This window comes from Cebus imitator, unplaced genomic scaffold (genome assembly GCF_001604975.1).
Source record: "Cebus imitator isolate Cc_AM_T3 unplaced genomic scaffold, Cebus_imitator-1.0 Scaffold160, whole genome shotgun sequence".
Lineage (NCBI taxonomy): Eukaryota > Metazoa > Chordata > Mammalia > Primates > Cebidae > Cebus > Cebus imitator.
The window spans coordinates 112,207-127,362 of NW_016107475.1; the positions used below are offsets into that span (position 1 = coordinate 112,207).

The following is a 15,156-nucleotide window of genomic DNA, read 5'->3' on the forward strand; positions in this document are numbered from 1 at the left end:
TTAAGGACTGTTCATGTATTCTGCAGTCCTCACATGCCATCCTGCTTGCTATGGGGGCAACCAAACCACCAAGGGAAAGCAAAGACATTAAAAATGGAGTAAGGTAAATTACGCCTTAAATATGTATCAAGTAGTCATCATGACTCTGTCTGGATAAGTTGCCTTATTATTCCATAATAAGTTAAATACGCAAAAGAAAAATGGCACAGAGAAGTTGAGACAGAGCTTTAGAACAGGAAGAGGCTTTGGAAGCTCATCAGACCCAGTGGTTTTCAAACTGTTTATGGAGCCCTAGAGGTTCTTTAGGGCTCTGAGCGGCGGAAGCAGACCAACTTGTCAAAATTCAATGTGCCAAACTGACTTATTTCAAAAGCAATAGTAAGAATGGTTGGGTTCTGTACTGATGATGAAATATTTTAAATAAAATCAGTAACTTAAGTTCAAAGGCATAGTAAGAAAATCAAAATTAGCCACAACAATCCCTTCATGTTGAAATAATGTGTTTCCAGTCAATTGTGGTAGCTAACACTAAAGGAAATCCCAGCACTTTGGGAGGCCAAGGTGGGCGGATCGCTTGAGGTCAGGAGTTTGAGACCAGCCTGGCCAATATGGTGAAACCCTGTCTCTACTAAAAGTACAAAAATTAGCCGGAGTGGTGGCGTGCGCCTGTAATCCCAGCTACTGAGGAGACTGAGGCATGAGAATCACTTGAACTTAGGAGGCACAGGTTGCATCACTGCACTCCAGCCTGGGTGACAGAGCAGGACTCTGTCTCAAAAACAAAAAAAAAAAGAAAGAAATACTGAGTTTCCAAATCAGTAACTGGGAGCTCAATTCCTAGAATTGTGCCTAGCACATAGTAGGGCAAAACATGTATTTGTTGAATGAACTATGAATAAATGGGATCCATTAACTTTGTAAGAAACCCCAAGATAAAAGGGCAAGATCAAAGCAGTACAAAGTCAAGACACCCAGAAGGCATTACTATAATAAGCTATATAATTCATCACTCAAATTTTCTATCCACTAATTGTACATCTCAAATTGTAAAGCATCAAAAACCTCAGACTGACTTAAGTGTCCTAAACAAGCTATGTAACAAATGTTAAAATGTTCACACAAATGAAAATGATGCATTAAAAAACACTTTAAACATCAAGATAATGCACATGTATTTACATGAAATGCTCACATTTTTGTTAATGATGATGTAGATCTTTGTGAATTTACTTAACACGAGTATTCACTTAGTAAAAATTTAGTTCATTATCTCTGATTCAAATTGTACACTGCTGTTAAAGCATTCCATGACCTGACGTTAGTAAACTACATGGGGGAATCACATGGCTAATGAGTGGGTGTGGGGATCCCGATTTCAATTCAGCCTATATGTACTGCTGCCCTAATTATGACAACTTAAAATTTCCCTTTCCAAGACTGTCCCTAAGGCTTACTGTGCCGTGCCACAGCCCTCTTATTATCACACAATTTCATCCCTACCTTTCTTCTCCAATGAAAGGAGTTTGTCTGGGAGTACTGCCCCTCCTTCCTCTTCCTCACACTCATCACATCCTCTACATTCTGACTTGAAACCCACTACCTGCAGCAAGATTGGCTCTACCCCATTTGGACCATGTTTGTGGTCCAAGTTTAAAAACAGAGCTGTCTTTTATGCGATGTTTTACTGTTTTGAACTAGTCTCTGTTTCACAGGTGTATGGTTTTCTGTTAAGATTCTGCCCCTCCAAGGAGACTGTTAAATCAAAGACCAAGGAGTGAGTTCTATGCTCTTTCTGAACCTCACAGTAATTGATTCAGTTTGATGCACAGAGATAAATATTTAGAAAGTAAAGTCTATAGTGTTACGCTATCGGACCAGCCAAAACCACAATGTATTGATCATTCAAGTATGTACTTTTAGGGAGAATTAGTCCACAATATATGGAAATTAAATAGAAAAGAAGGGAGTATCTGGATTTTATTTATTTATTTTTGGCGGGGGTGGTGGGGTGGTGGTGGGGTTTCAGCTAAGCTCGACTGGAGAACACACCAAACCTCTTCGAGGCAGGGTCCACCTCCACTTGCTCCTTTCTGAAGGGCCACTATCATTGCTGTCAACTTGGGTCACTGTACCCAGGCTTAGGCAGGTTTTTCATCCCAGGGAATGCACTCTGAGGGCAAAGTACAACAAGAAGATGGTCTCATTGGCTTTCTCTCATTTCTGGCCAATGCACTTAGGACCAAGAAACTGAACTTCTGACTTTATTTACAATGACACACACTTTAGGTACCTGGAAATAAAAGCTTTTCCCAAAAGTCAAAAAGTTAAATGCTTGGATAGTGTGGCAGCTAGTGGAGTACTTGTTTCAGTCCCCAGAGAGGTCCAGGGAAGAGATTATGCTTTGCATATGAAAGGAAGCAAGATTTAGCCTCACCCACCCAGTGGGAGGCAGGGTCAGAAAGGAGAACGCTCTATTTTCAGGTCAGAGAAGCAAACTAGTGCCAGGTCTCCAGGCGTCTCCAGTGAAAAAGGATAGATCCTGAGGTTATCTTTTCTCTGGGTCCATTAACGTGAAAAGTCTCCTGTTATAGGCCTGTTTGTCCAGAGGGAGCCCAGCCTTCCAAGGAAGGCCATCTAAACAGTGCTGACATCGCAGCGGAAAAGGACTCTGGATGGCCTATGGAAATGAACACCCTGAACACCATTAGGCAGGACATGGTGCCACTTTTCTGACTGTAGATTTTATTAACAGAACTTCAGGAATAACTTTAGGATAAGAGAAATTACCATTCACTTTTTCCAAAGAACCTGGACCTCTAACTGAAAAACAGTAAACTGTCATTTAAAACAGCCACGCGTGCACCTTGTTGGGTTGGGTCCTATTGCTCCTTATCCTAACTACACAACACGAACAGAAAACAAACTGCAAGATAGAAAAGCAAAACCTCCACAATGCGATGCTTGCGCAAGCTGTCTGTTGTCCCTCTAGGTGCCTTGAAAACTGCTGGGGCAGTGGGAGAAGGCTGGGAATCACAAACCTCTTTTTCTGGAGTTTCTTATTTTTTGACCCCACTTGAATAGAATCCTAAAATGTCAAAGCTGTAGGGGACCTTCAGGTCACCAACTAACTCAAGCCCATCATTTTAGAAATGAAAAAACTGGTACCCAGAGAGCTAAAGTGCCTTGGATAAAGAGACACACTGCTAGCTAAAGGCTGGGTCAGGACCCCCACTTCATACCTCTGATCCCAAAGTGTTCTCTTCTCTCTGTAAGGTTTTCAAAGCTTGTATTTAGTAGCAGAATCTTTTTCTTACATGAAATCTTGGACAAACCTTATAGGCATAGCAGATGAAAACTGAAAATGCTCTGGTTAAAGGCACACACAGGTCCAGGGCCCGGAGGTCCCCTACCAGGAGTCTGTGGGGTTTCTTAGGGCTGCATTTGAAAATGACTCCTCTACACTCACTTCTGCTTTATACTCCCTGTCCCATTCAACTCAAAATGCCACATGGATATATACCAGGGAGACATGCAAGCATGCATATAATGACATTACTGAAAATGAGAAAAATAGGTTAAAAAGTTACTCATAGTCTAATTACCCTAACTTAACCATTCTTGACATTTTTATATTTTGTTTTCATTTTTTTTCTTCTAAAAGTATATTTATTTCACAAATTTGGAAACACAGTTTTCGTTCCTGTTCTACTGATTTAACACTGGATATATATATATTTTAACACATTAAACTTTTATTAATACTCATGGGGATTTCAAGATGTACTTTTTGATAAATGGCTATTTTCTAAAATATGTCACAAAATTTGAACATTTTATTAACTGAAGGGAAAAAATTTTTTAATGAGGATAATATTTGCTACAGGGGAAGAAAACCAAAAAGCTACCAGAAAGGAGACAGAAGGGGGCGAAGATGCAAAGCCAGGCCATGAGGAGAGGACGTGTTGCTGACTCTGAGGCAGGGAGAAAACATCAGGGGAAAGACAGACACTAAGGAAATTCTTGGTGGAAATAAAGTCTTCCAGAATCACGACTCTAGAAAAATGAACTCTTCTGGCCAGGCATGGTGGCTCACATCTGTAATCCCAGCACTTTGGGAGGCCGAGGTGGGCGGATCACGAGGTCAGGAGATTAAGACCATCCTGGCCAACATGGTGAAACCCTGTCTCTACCAAAATACAAAAAATTAGCTGGGCGTGGTGGTGCATGCCTGTAGTCCCAGCTATTAGGGAGGCTGAGGCAGCGAAATCACTTGAACCTGGGAGGCGGAGATTGCACCACTGCACCCCAGCCCGGCAACAGAGCGAGACTCCATCTCAAAAAAAAAAAAGAAAAAGAAAAAGAAAAATGAACACTTCCTATCATTATCAGGGGTCTGACATGCATAATAAACCTGTATAGGTTTAACTCATCTAATATTGTTTTTATATACACACCCATAAAACACTCAGAGGCTAACTATATCTTTCTATTATTGAGCCAGCTTTGCCCCCCAGTATTCTGGGGAAGAACCATGGGCTGGATTTTGACACTTAGCTGTAATAAGGTTAAGCAGGACTCTGGTACAAAGCCCTGTGCCTAGTTTCTAGGTTGGTTTCTGGCTTTGTGTTCTGTATTGCGTCACTGAACCCAGCAGCACCTCAAGAAACTACTGACTGACATGTTCACAAAGAGCTCATCAAACTTAAATGTAACGCAGTTTTTTCAAGTGGTGTTAACTAGATAAGCAATTAAAGAAGACAAAAGCAGGTAACAGAAAAATAGCCTCTCTATTTCTGTGTGTTTCCTCAATACCTCAATTTATGTCTTTCCAGTTGTGAGGAAAACCTCACTAAGGGAAGATATAAAGTTGTAAACTAAAATAAAGGACGGAGGCAATATGACTGCCCAACACCCAGAAACTCCCTTCCTCTGCAAAAGTCTGCATCTCTCCCAGTCCATTCCTACATGTCAGAAAAATCTGCCATTTACATGGCCTCCTTATTCTGGACAGCAGGATTTAAACAGAGGGGATTCAGTGGGACCGCCTGGGAGGACACTGCAGAGCTGCTCAGGTGCCAGGGTCCTGTACCCTCTTAAATTCTTCCAGGGAATGCAATTGAGGCTGAATGGACACAAAACATGAAGTGAGAGTCCTGTTCCAGAACACAGCTCTCATGAGTGGCTGCCAGGCTGGCTGGTCTTTGCTTTCTGTGGTTTCTCACCTGGCATGTATCAAAGGAAGCTCCCTTATTCTCCAATTCTCATCCTCACAAACTTCCAGAGCACACCCTGGAGACCTCTATCCCTATTTAAATGAGGAGGCCACTTCCCAGGATGCAGAGTGGGGAAGTGGTAAGGGGCTAGTCTGGTCTAGTCACGGCCTTCCTGAGAATCCAGGATACTAGCACATGAGTGCTGAAAAAACAGTCTCTGAGATGCTTCGTCTCTTGTGTCATGCACCCCTCACCCCGCTCAGTTCCACTGGGCTCAACACAGGTTTGTTCTATTCCAGAATGTTTAACCTGTAAGGATGCTGGATTTATCCTTTCTCTCTGCTAAATGAGCTCTCCAGAACATATGAAACAATGATCTCCTCTTTAGAGATCTAGCGAATAAATACCAAAGATGTGGACATCTTACATCTGTATTCCCTGAGAGATCAAAATAATACTTGATATGTGCACACTGCACAAGCTCACTACCCCCAACATCTATAAACAAAATCTTTATACTACGTAACACACAGACTGGGACCTGGGCACAAGGATCACTTCAATCTCCAGGTTGTCCTCCCCAGAAGCAGGGGGAGGCACAGAGGTGCTAGTCACCTTTCAGAAGCAGCCCAGGAACCTAGCCCTCAAAACAATCTGTCTTCTCACTCCCCAGATGGAGGGCTTGCTTCCCTAGTTGAAGAGTGACAAGCTTAATCCCGCTTTATGCGGGAAGACTGACAAGATTACCACACAGACAACCAATCAGGAGTAGAATGCCTTTTTTTTTTTTTTTTTCTAAGAAGTCTTATCAAAGAAACCAGTTCCTACACACAAAAGCTTTGCTTCCTAAAAGTCTTCCTCCAGTCATCGTAACAAACTCATCATCTATGACCCAGCCCAAATCCCTCTGACAGAGGCAGTAGGTCAGCATGGTCCAGAAAACACAAATTCTGTGGTATCTAACTGCCCGTAATTCATACAACCTTACCTCCATCCACCTCTACTAACCACGAGGGCTTCCCCCTATTATGCAACTATACGAGAAGCCAATTGTTTCGCCACCCCCACCCCGCGGTGCAATGCTGACAGGATGTGCCTCTCTAGCAGAAAAGGCACCTCCCAGCACCTCCTGCAGCTCAGCTCCTAATGTGTCTAAAGACACTTCATGTTATAGAAGCATGACATTTTATTCTTTTTACCGTGATATAGTTTAAACAAACAAAATTACACAGAATATAACAAACACCTACACGCCCAAAGCTCAACTTTAGCAAATCTTAGTACTGTGCCGTATTTGCTTCAATTTTTTTTTAATAAACAAAATATTCCAGATACGGGTAAAATACCCTTTGTATTTTCTCCTCATTCCATCTCTCTTCTACCTTTCTCAGAGGTAACCACTACCACTATCCTAAAGCTATTAATTACTATTTTTTTGAGATGGAGTCTCACTCTGTCGCCCAGGCCGGAGTGCGGTGTCATGATGTCGGCTCACTGCAACCTTTTGGGTTCAAGCAATTCTCATGCCTCAGCCTCCCAAGTAACTGGGATTATCGGCGCCCACCATCACACCCAGCTAATTTTTGTATTTTTGGTAGAGACAGGGTTTCGCCATGTTGGCCGGACTGGTCTTGAACTCCTGGCTTCAAGTGATCTGCCTGCCTCCGCCTCCCAAGTGCTGGGATTACAGGTGTGAGCCATCATGCCCATCATATTTATTATTTCTATGAAATTTTAAATTATTACATGAATATACACACACACAATGCATCTATCAATATATATAAAGTATATAAACATATATATAAAATACATAATACTGCTTGCATATTTTAAAACTTTATATAAAAGGTATACTACTGTATTGTTACATACTTGTGTTTTTTGCTTAAGTTTAAAAAACACATATTCTCACCCTCCTTCATGTACTCAATACCTGAACTGCATCTCTTGATAAATTCACACACACACGTCAGCAGTTGCTAATGTTTACCAAGTGCTTTCTTTGTGTCAGGCATTTTTTGCATGTCTCCTGTTGCAAATTAACTCATTTTACAGATGGGGAAACTGTGGCACAGCGGAGTTAAATAATTCCTCCAAGGTCAATAGTCAATAAATGAAACCACATATTGGGCCCAGATGAACTGGCTCCAAGGCCTAATAATAACTCACAAGGCCTCCTTAATAACAAAAGGACCAGTTCCATGGAATATAAAGAAGCCACACACTCGTTTGAGGTTTGGAGGCAATCAAAACTCTGCTAGCAAGTATGCGATAAAAATCTGGGTAACTGAGCCAGACTGAAAGTTGTCTGTGGATTCCTCTGGGCAGTTGGTTCTCAGCTTTTTTTAAACTTTTCTCTCTTTTTTGGCATTCAACTTTTCCTTTTAAGAGGTCACAATCAAATTGACTTCTGTGCAAGAAAAGTAAAAAATAGTACAAAGGTAGACAAAAGCCATTCATTAGTCCAGTTTCTCCCCTCAACTTCACTCTCAACAGCCACTTCTAACAGAGAACCGAAAAAGAGTAGATCATGCTCTTGATGCATGAAAACACGTGACCTTCCTTCATCTTGAGAATGTGGTAGCGCCATGTCAAAGAGCTTCATTGTACTGCAAGCACAAAAGGGGGCAGAATTATAATGACCTAAGTATTTGACCTTCATGTAGTAAATGCATCAAAGCTCAGCTCCCTAACAATTTTTTTGTCATTTATAATAGAAACTGTTTTTTATGCAGGAAATGCCATTTTTCTTTCAAGGACAAAATCCAGAATTTTACTCAGCAGTTTTTTAGGTTGGATATATCTTAAGTGCTATGTTCTTGATCATAAACAATTTTTTTTAAAAGAAACATCAGCAAATAAGACAAATCCTTCTCTTCTATTTGCCAGTGCCACATACACACACACTCCCACTCATACCCACATTCCCTCTCTCTCTAGTGCACAAGTGAAAGTTCCTTATGCAAAGCAGGTTAAGGATTTTTCACTGTGATCACACTGTTTACTTGTAACTTATAAATGAGAATAAACGCCACTGCCTCAATATCGCATTTTATTCATCCAATCAGTATTTATGGAGCACTGAGTACCCAGCACTATGCTAAATGTTAAAATATACCCGTCAACAAGATGCTCCTCAGAGTTTTATATTTTGAATATTGAGAAGAATTTCCTCTTTTGCCTAAATTCTTGGCTTATGAACCTTCAATTAAGAAGACACATTCCAGCTGAACTTTTACTTGCTCATGGAAAAAAAAGTTATTAAGTTGTGGTAACTGGGTAGACAAGATACAAGTAAAAACTGTAATATAGTAACATAGGATTTCATGAGTTTTTAAAAAAAGTTTTATAAAGCACACACAAACCATTTAAAGGTCCAGCTTCATTCTTTGTAAAGCGAAAATCTCTCCCATCTACCCCTCCAAAAGAAGAGGAAAAAACACTTAGGGATCCAGCAGGAAGTTGACATTTTCTACACTGTACTTGGTCTCTCTATCTACATTTACAAGGATCAGGCAGGATGACCCAATAAAACACTGCCAGCTGACACCAGTGGATCACTGGTTCAAACGCAGTGCCGGCTTTCTCTTTTATCATGAGCTTCACTTGCCTTTGGTATGTCTCACTGACTAAATCTGGGAAGGAGGAGGGATTTTCACAGGTTCTATCCTCACCCAGGTACATGAAAAGGCATATGCAGCCATATTGTGATGCCTCAAATAATGCAATGCACAGTGGGTTAGGGAGAGAGAGAGAAATTACTCAAGAATTATATGAGATAAAACTAGTTTTAAAAAGAGCACAGTTGCTACTACTTGGCGAAGTAATACATTTTTGTGTTTTTTCAGACTGCTAAGATGCCACAGGCTTCATGGGCAGTCTCTCAGATACGGAGAGACTGGCTAACTGTTGACCTCTCCTATTCCCCAGCTATACCTTACTTATCCTCTGTCATGCTGTTGGTCATGGTCTGCTTCCAAAAATGAATTTAAGGCAGCTGGGACTACACTTTGCTAATCTCTGTAGTCCCCACAGTGCCTAGCACCATGTCTAAAAAAAACTCAGTGCTCACTAGTATTTTTTTATTTTTACTTAGTTAAATTAAGGAGTCTTTCCTTGGTATGATACAATGTGAAGCACATACCATACCTCACTAAAAAGGCTAACCTGAGTCCAATAAAGCCTTTAGAGTTAATTTCCAGTTTAAGGAAATTCAGGCGGTAGAGGAACCAGATAATGATACCACAAGAAAACGGATATATCCAGAATGTGGGACATTCTGCAGGACAACTGACCCAGTTTCTGCAAAAGTCAATGGCATGGAAAAGGTGGGGAGAGGTAGAGCAGGAAACTGCTCTTGTTTAAGAGACATAATATCCAAATCCCACATGTGAATCCTGATTCTAATAAAACTATAAAAAACATGTATTGTATACAAGGAAGAAATTTAAAAAATTATACAGTGGCCATTAGGTGATACAACAAAATATGGTATCTATAGTTAGGTGTGAAAATGACCCTGGTCAATTAAGCATATGCCCATGTTCTTCTGAGGTGCACAATGAACTATACAGAAGTGAAATATCTGAAGCCTGGGATTTGCTTTAAAGTCCTCAGAAGGCGGGTGGGGAGAAATGTCAGCAAAAAAAACAATGTGTTTTCAAAGATCATAGGATAATTCAGAAAGCAGAAAAAACCTGGACCAACACTAGCCTGTCTTCACACAAATCCTCACCTCTTTTCCTCCCTCCACCTCCTAGAAAATAAAACCCAGAACTGCATATGGATTGCAGGGTAGACAATTGTAGACCAGAGGTAGAAATAACCAAGTGTATATATACGTCAGGGCCCTAAACAGCAATAGTCCATTTATTTGGAGATGGCTTGGTAACCTAAATCATCCAGAACACAGACCAGCACCTTCCACACTGTGCTGGTTCAGATCATCACCATTCAGACTTTATAGACTAAACTGCAACATGCAGAGACAGTATCTGTCTTGCTCGCCACTATTTCCCCAGGTACTCATCACATAAAACATACTCAAATGAATGTGAACAAATGTACTCACAATCCTAACTACTTCAGTCTTCTAAAAACCAGTTGATTTGGAAAATACTGATGGTCCATGATTAAGTTCCAGGCTAAGTTTAGGAAAGCAGTATAATTCAATACATTTTAGAAAAACTACTATAAAAATGTCTAAAATAAATAGGCTTAGACATTTAGACATGTTAAAACAAACAAAAAGAAAAAACTCTCCATGGAATGAGAAGCAATAAAGGAACCCAAGATTATTTTTTGCCTTCTACTAAATTAATTAATAGCCTTTCAGTAATGACTGGTTGAGAAGGAGTACAATGATCCTTGGTGGCAAGCAGAGAAAATAGTTAGAAAGGGCAGCACAGTCTGAGAAGGTCTAATATAGTTTTTCCTTCTTCCCTTAAAAAAACCTTTTTTTTTTTTTAAATATTTAAAGAGAAACATGTTACAAAGAGGTAGTTATAGAGAGAAGTGGTCAGACTTATACATGAGTTGAGACAACTTAGAGAAAGGAGGTAGATTGGTAGAACTAAATGACCCAACAAGGACAGGCCCTCTCACAAGGTAACAAGAAAATTAACATAAAAGGCTAGGCAAAGCTTCCTTCTGCTATTTCCTCCCACTCCAAAGCCCAAAAGTTCAGGTGATCCCATTATATACAAATGCCCAACAGCTCCCTTGCTCAGTCAGGTCCGCAATGCTACCCTTAACACCTCAAATGTTCAAATTCCTTTGAAAGTCTCACAGCCACAAAGACACCTCAGGCACTGCCTCCTCACCCATCAGTTGAATGCATTCTCTCTTTACCCACTTATCCTCCCTACTCCTACCTGGCACCCTCTGTCCTCTCAAGGTTGCTCCTTATTCCCCATTTTCACCATTCTGCCTTCTCCCCTTCTTTCTCTTCCAGCCTGCTCTTCCCTGTTTCTGTCTTCCTTGTACCCTCCTCTTCAGACCTTTCTCACTCTTTGTTCCACAGCTGTCCCCAGTATTACTTGTGTCCTCTAAAACCTTTCTTATCCACCAGACCTTCCCCTTTCCATGCTATACCTAGATGCCTGTTTCTCTGAAGCCACTTGTAGTCTAGACAAAATCAGAGGAAACTATCTTCTCTCAGGAAGGGGTAACATAGAGTTTAGACCAATATAGTAGAAAAGAATTGGTCATGTTTAAAAACATTTTGATATTAAAAATGGCAAAAAAAAAAAAAAAAAAATTTTAAGACCTTCAAGGATAACTTGGAAGTAGTAAGAACGTCCCCAGAGCTTCAAGTGGGCTTGTTCTATCTCAGGGCCAAAAGTACAGAATTTATATAACTAAGAAAATGTATCTGAATCAATTTCAGAGTCAGTATTTCTAATCTTTTGATCACGGGTTCACCATCAAGGCCACAGGAATTTGTGGAGGAAAAAGATCTTTCACTGGCCTATCTAAATTCCTATCAGAGGTACTTAAAGACAAGTGCTACTTTATTCATAAAAAGCCAGAGAACACCACATAAAAGATAGATACCTTTTTTACTTAGTATTATCTCCTGTCAGGAAAAAAAAAAAAAAAAGAAAAAAAGATTATAAATAATTCTGCTGAAGGAGAAGTTTTACTATAAAGCAAAAATATTAGCTAATAAATATTAGCTAATTCTTTCTGAAAATAAAATATTTGCTTACGATATTATCATCCTTTGACTTCACAATTCCAACAAAGTTCAACATAGTGTCTAAGACAGAAAAAGAAAAAAATGGCAAACAAAAAACCTCCCCCTAAATTAACACCCCAAACTACCAGACCTCTCCCCACTGGTAGCCTTTCCCTAACCTACTTGAATCCACAGTGATTCAGATCTTAAGAGCCCCAGGAGGAAGAAGGTACCTAAAAATTACATAACCCTTATTCTCAATCTTACCTGCCTTTCCTACAGAACTGAACTGGGAGATGATCTCAGATGGGTCCTCTATGATCCAGAGGACAATTTCCATCTCTCTCTTAAGAATGTTGCTTCCTCACCTGTCCACCACCCTCTGATTGTTGCTGGTGGTCACCACACCACCACCACCAATAGTAATAGGTCATTTTAAATTTACTTTTTGCTAGGAAATATGGGGGCAGAGAGAGGTTACAGAACTTGCTGGATTTCACCCAGTAAGCTCCTAAGGAGGTTTCAACAGAACCCAGGTCTGTCAAAAAAAAAAAAAAAAAAAAAAAAAAAAAGACTGTCCATGCCTTCATCTTAACTCCAGAAGTTCAAAGGTCCCTAAAGGTCAGGAGACCGCCAAGATCTTACTGTGTAAAGTGTTTTCATCCACCCAAGTTTCTTCCCATCTTTTGTCTTTGGCTGTCAGTGTCTAGTGGGAAAGGATGTCCTCTCCATAGTATTTCAGGGTAGAGTGCTGTCTAGCTATAGCGGCTGCAGAGTGGGTTTAAATTCTTTCAACACTGCTGAACTTGCTTAGAACTTTGATGGCATCCCCTACCCGCTCCCCGTCTCCACCCCACCTCCTGGATTCAGCAAATGGACCTGGAAAAGAGGCACCCACCAAGCAAAAAACTCAATGGTGAGACACCACTCTTGTTTCCCCCAAATTCCTGAGTGACACTCCTTTCAAATAACCACCAAAATGACCTTTCCCTACTAGTTCTTTTTCTTGTGTGGGAGAAAAAGATTTTTTAAATGGGTTACAGTGGATTAGCCATTAGAAAGCCCCTGCTGAGCTCATGTTTATCTCTGTTAATACTTAAATGCACGCAGACAGAGACACATTCATACAGGGCTTTTGGGGGAGAAGAGTACACAAAGGTAATTTTTTTTCCCATTTATTTATTTTATTGCATTTTAGGTTTTGGGGTACATTGTCAAGAGCATGCAAGATTGTTGCATAGGTACACACGTGGCAGTGTGATTTGCTGCCATCCTCCCCATCACCTACATCTGGCATCTCTCCCCTTGCTATCTCTGCCCAGCAGGTAATTTTATCATTTTTCTTGGCAAAGGAGTAGCCTATTAACAAATGCATATTTTGTTTTGAAAACTGGATTCTGAAACCAAAAGCAAAAATCGATGGGTAAAGTACATTGTATCTTCCCCTATCTCTGTGGAGGGAGAACCAAATAAACTCACACCAACGGGCAAATGTTGAATAGTAAGAATGATAACGACTGCTGGTTACTGAGCACTTGGTCTCTGCCAGGCTTTTTTCCAGACGCTTTTACCGACATGACTTCACTAAACCTGAACAATGCTATGAAGTTGTTATTACAAACACAAAGTAGGCTTAGGGACTCTATCTCCAAAGTAATAATTATATGTAATTATTTGGCACTTACTATGTGCCAAACTCTGTTCTAAGCACCTTAAATATGCATATACTGACTCATTTAATCCTCACAATAGCCCTATAAAGTACATGATACTCTAACAGACCAGCAAACCAATGGAAGAAGGTGCTAAGTCACTTGCCCAGGGTCAAACAGCTGATAAGCCAGAGGATTTAAACCAAACTTGTCCAACTCTCAGCCCAGGATGGCTTTGAGTGTGGCCCAACACAAATTTGTAAAGTTTCTTAAAGGATTATGAGATTTTTTTTGCATTTTTTTTCTTTTTTAGCTATCAGCTATTATTAATGCTAGTGTATTTTATGTGTGGACCAAGACAATTCTTCCAATGTGGCCCAGGGAAGCCAAAATAATGAACACCCCTGCAAGGTACTCTGTCCTTAGTCACTGAGCTATACTGCAAATTTATTGCCTGAGCTTTTGCTTCTTTTATTTTACCCTTATTTTTGCATTATTTCTTCAACAAGACTGGAAAATTTGATACCTGGGCTTTTGTTTATTTTACCCCCCTCCCTTTTCTTTTTTTACATTATTTCTCTAATAAGACTGGATGCTCTTGAGAACAGAGACCACTTTTCACACCCCTATTCGGCCATCAGTATTATGAGCCAGCCAGGCAGTCATCAATAAATGATTGAGTATTGTGTGATATGCAACAGATTCAGGTGCGGGGGGGTTCTCACTCCCAGTTCCACTGCTCTGTCCAGGTCCCAAGAGAGCCTGACCAGCCTGTATGTGTCCCTTCCAAGTATATGTGAGGGCAGACTAGGACAGTCTTAAATAGTCTCACCTAAGATCACATTCCTTTACTTCCCATTTCCAAGCCACTAGAGAGTAAACTCACAGCAGCTGGACTGCCAAATCTTGCTCCATTCCCCTGCCTGGTATCCGTGACAATTAGGAGCCCCTACTCCTACTGACTCAGAAGAGACCTTAGAAGCCACCATCAATCAGTATGTCAATAGACAAGAGAGCATCTACAACAACCCCTGCCCTACAAGGTCAAAAACAAGCCCTTTAGCTAGCTTATCCATCCATTTCATCTAAAAAAACTTGGTGTCACCCTTCAAGGCTCAGCTCACACACTACTTCCAATGTGAAACCTTGGGAGATAACCCTGGTTTTAAGTATCTGGTTAATGGTAAGTTATATCCAAGTTTATAGTGGATATAAAAATCACCTAAAACCCTAACCAAAATACTGGCACGGCCAACTAGGGAACATAAAATTTCAGACTAGTGATTTAATAAGATTGTCCTCATAGGATATTTCACTCTGAAATATGCAGAATGGGTATGGGCTGAAAAAAAATAAGCTATATAATCAACGATTCCTGGACACAAAATAATCTGAGAAGGCAGAGCACTGTACCACTGTAACTTACAGGCCGATTTCCTCTTTCTCTCCTGGGCCATATAGTTGTTCTTCATCTCAAAAATCAACAACCTGCCTGTCTATCTCTGATACATGGCTAGGAATAAGGATTAAAATAATGAGGCTTCCCTTAAGGTAGTGACAGATTCCAGAAAACAGTGGCCACTTGCTAGGACAGGGTGCCATAGGTATC

General features: G+C 40.5%; 1 protein-coding gene across 2 annotated transcripts in view; it reads right to left on the reverse strand.

The window, feature by feature from the left end:
• The window catches only part of FOXO3 (forkhead box O3), a 125,743-nt gene that overhangs the window by 44,201 nt on the left and 66,386 nt on the right, over positions 1-15,156 (reverse strand). The gene's annotated exons all lie outside the window — the stretch shown is intronic.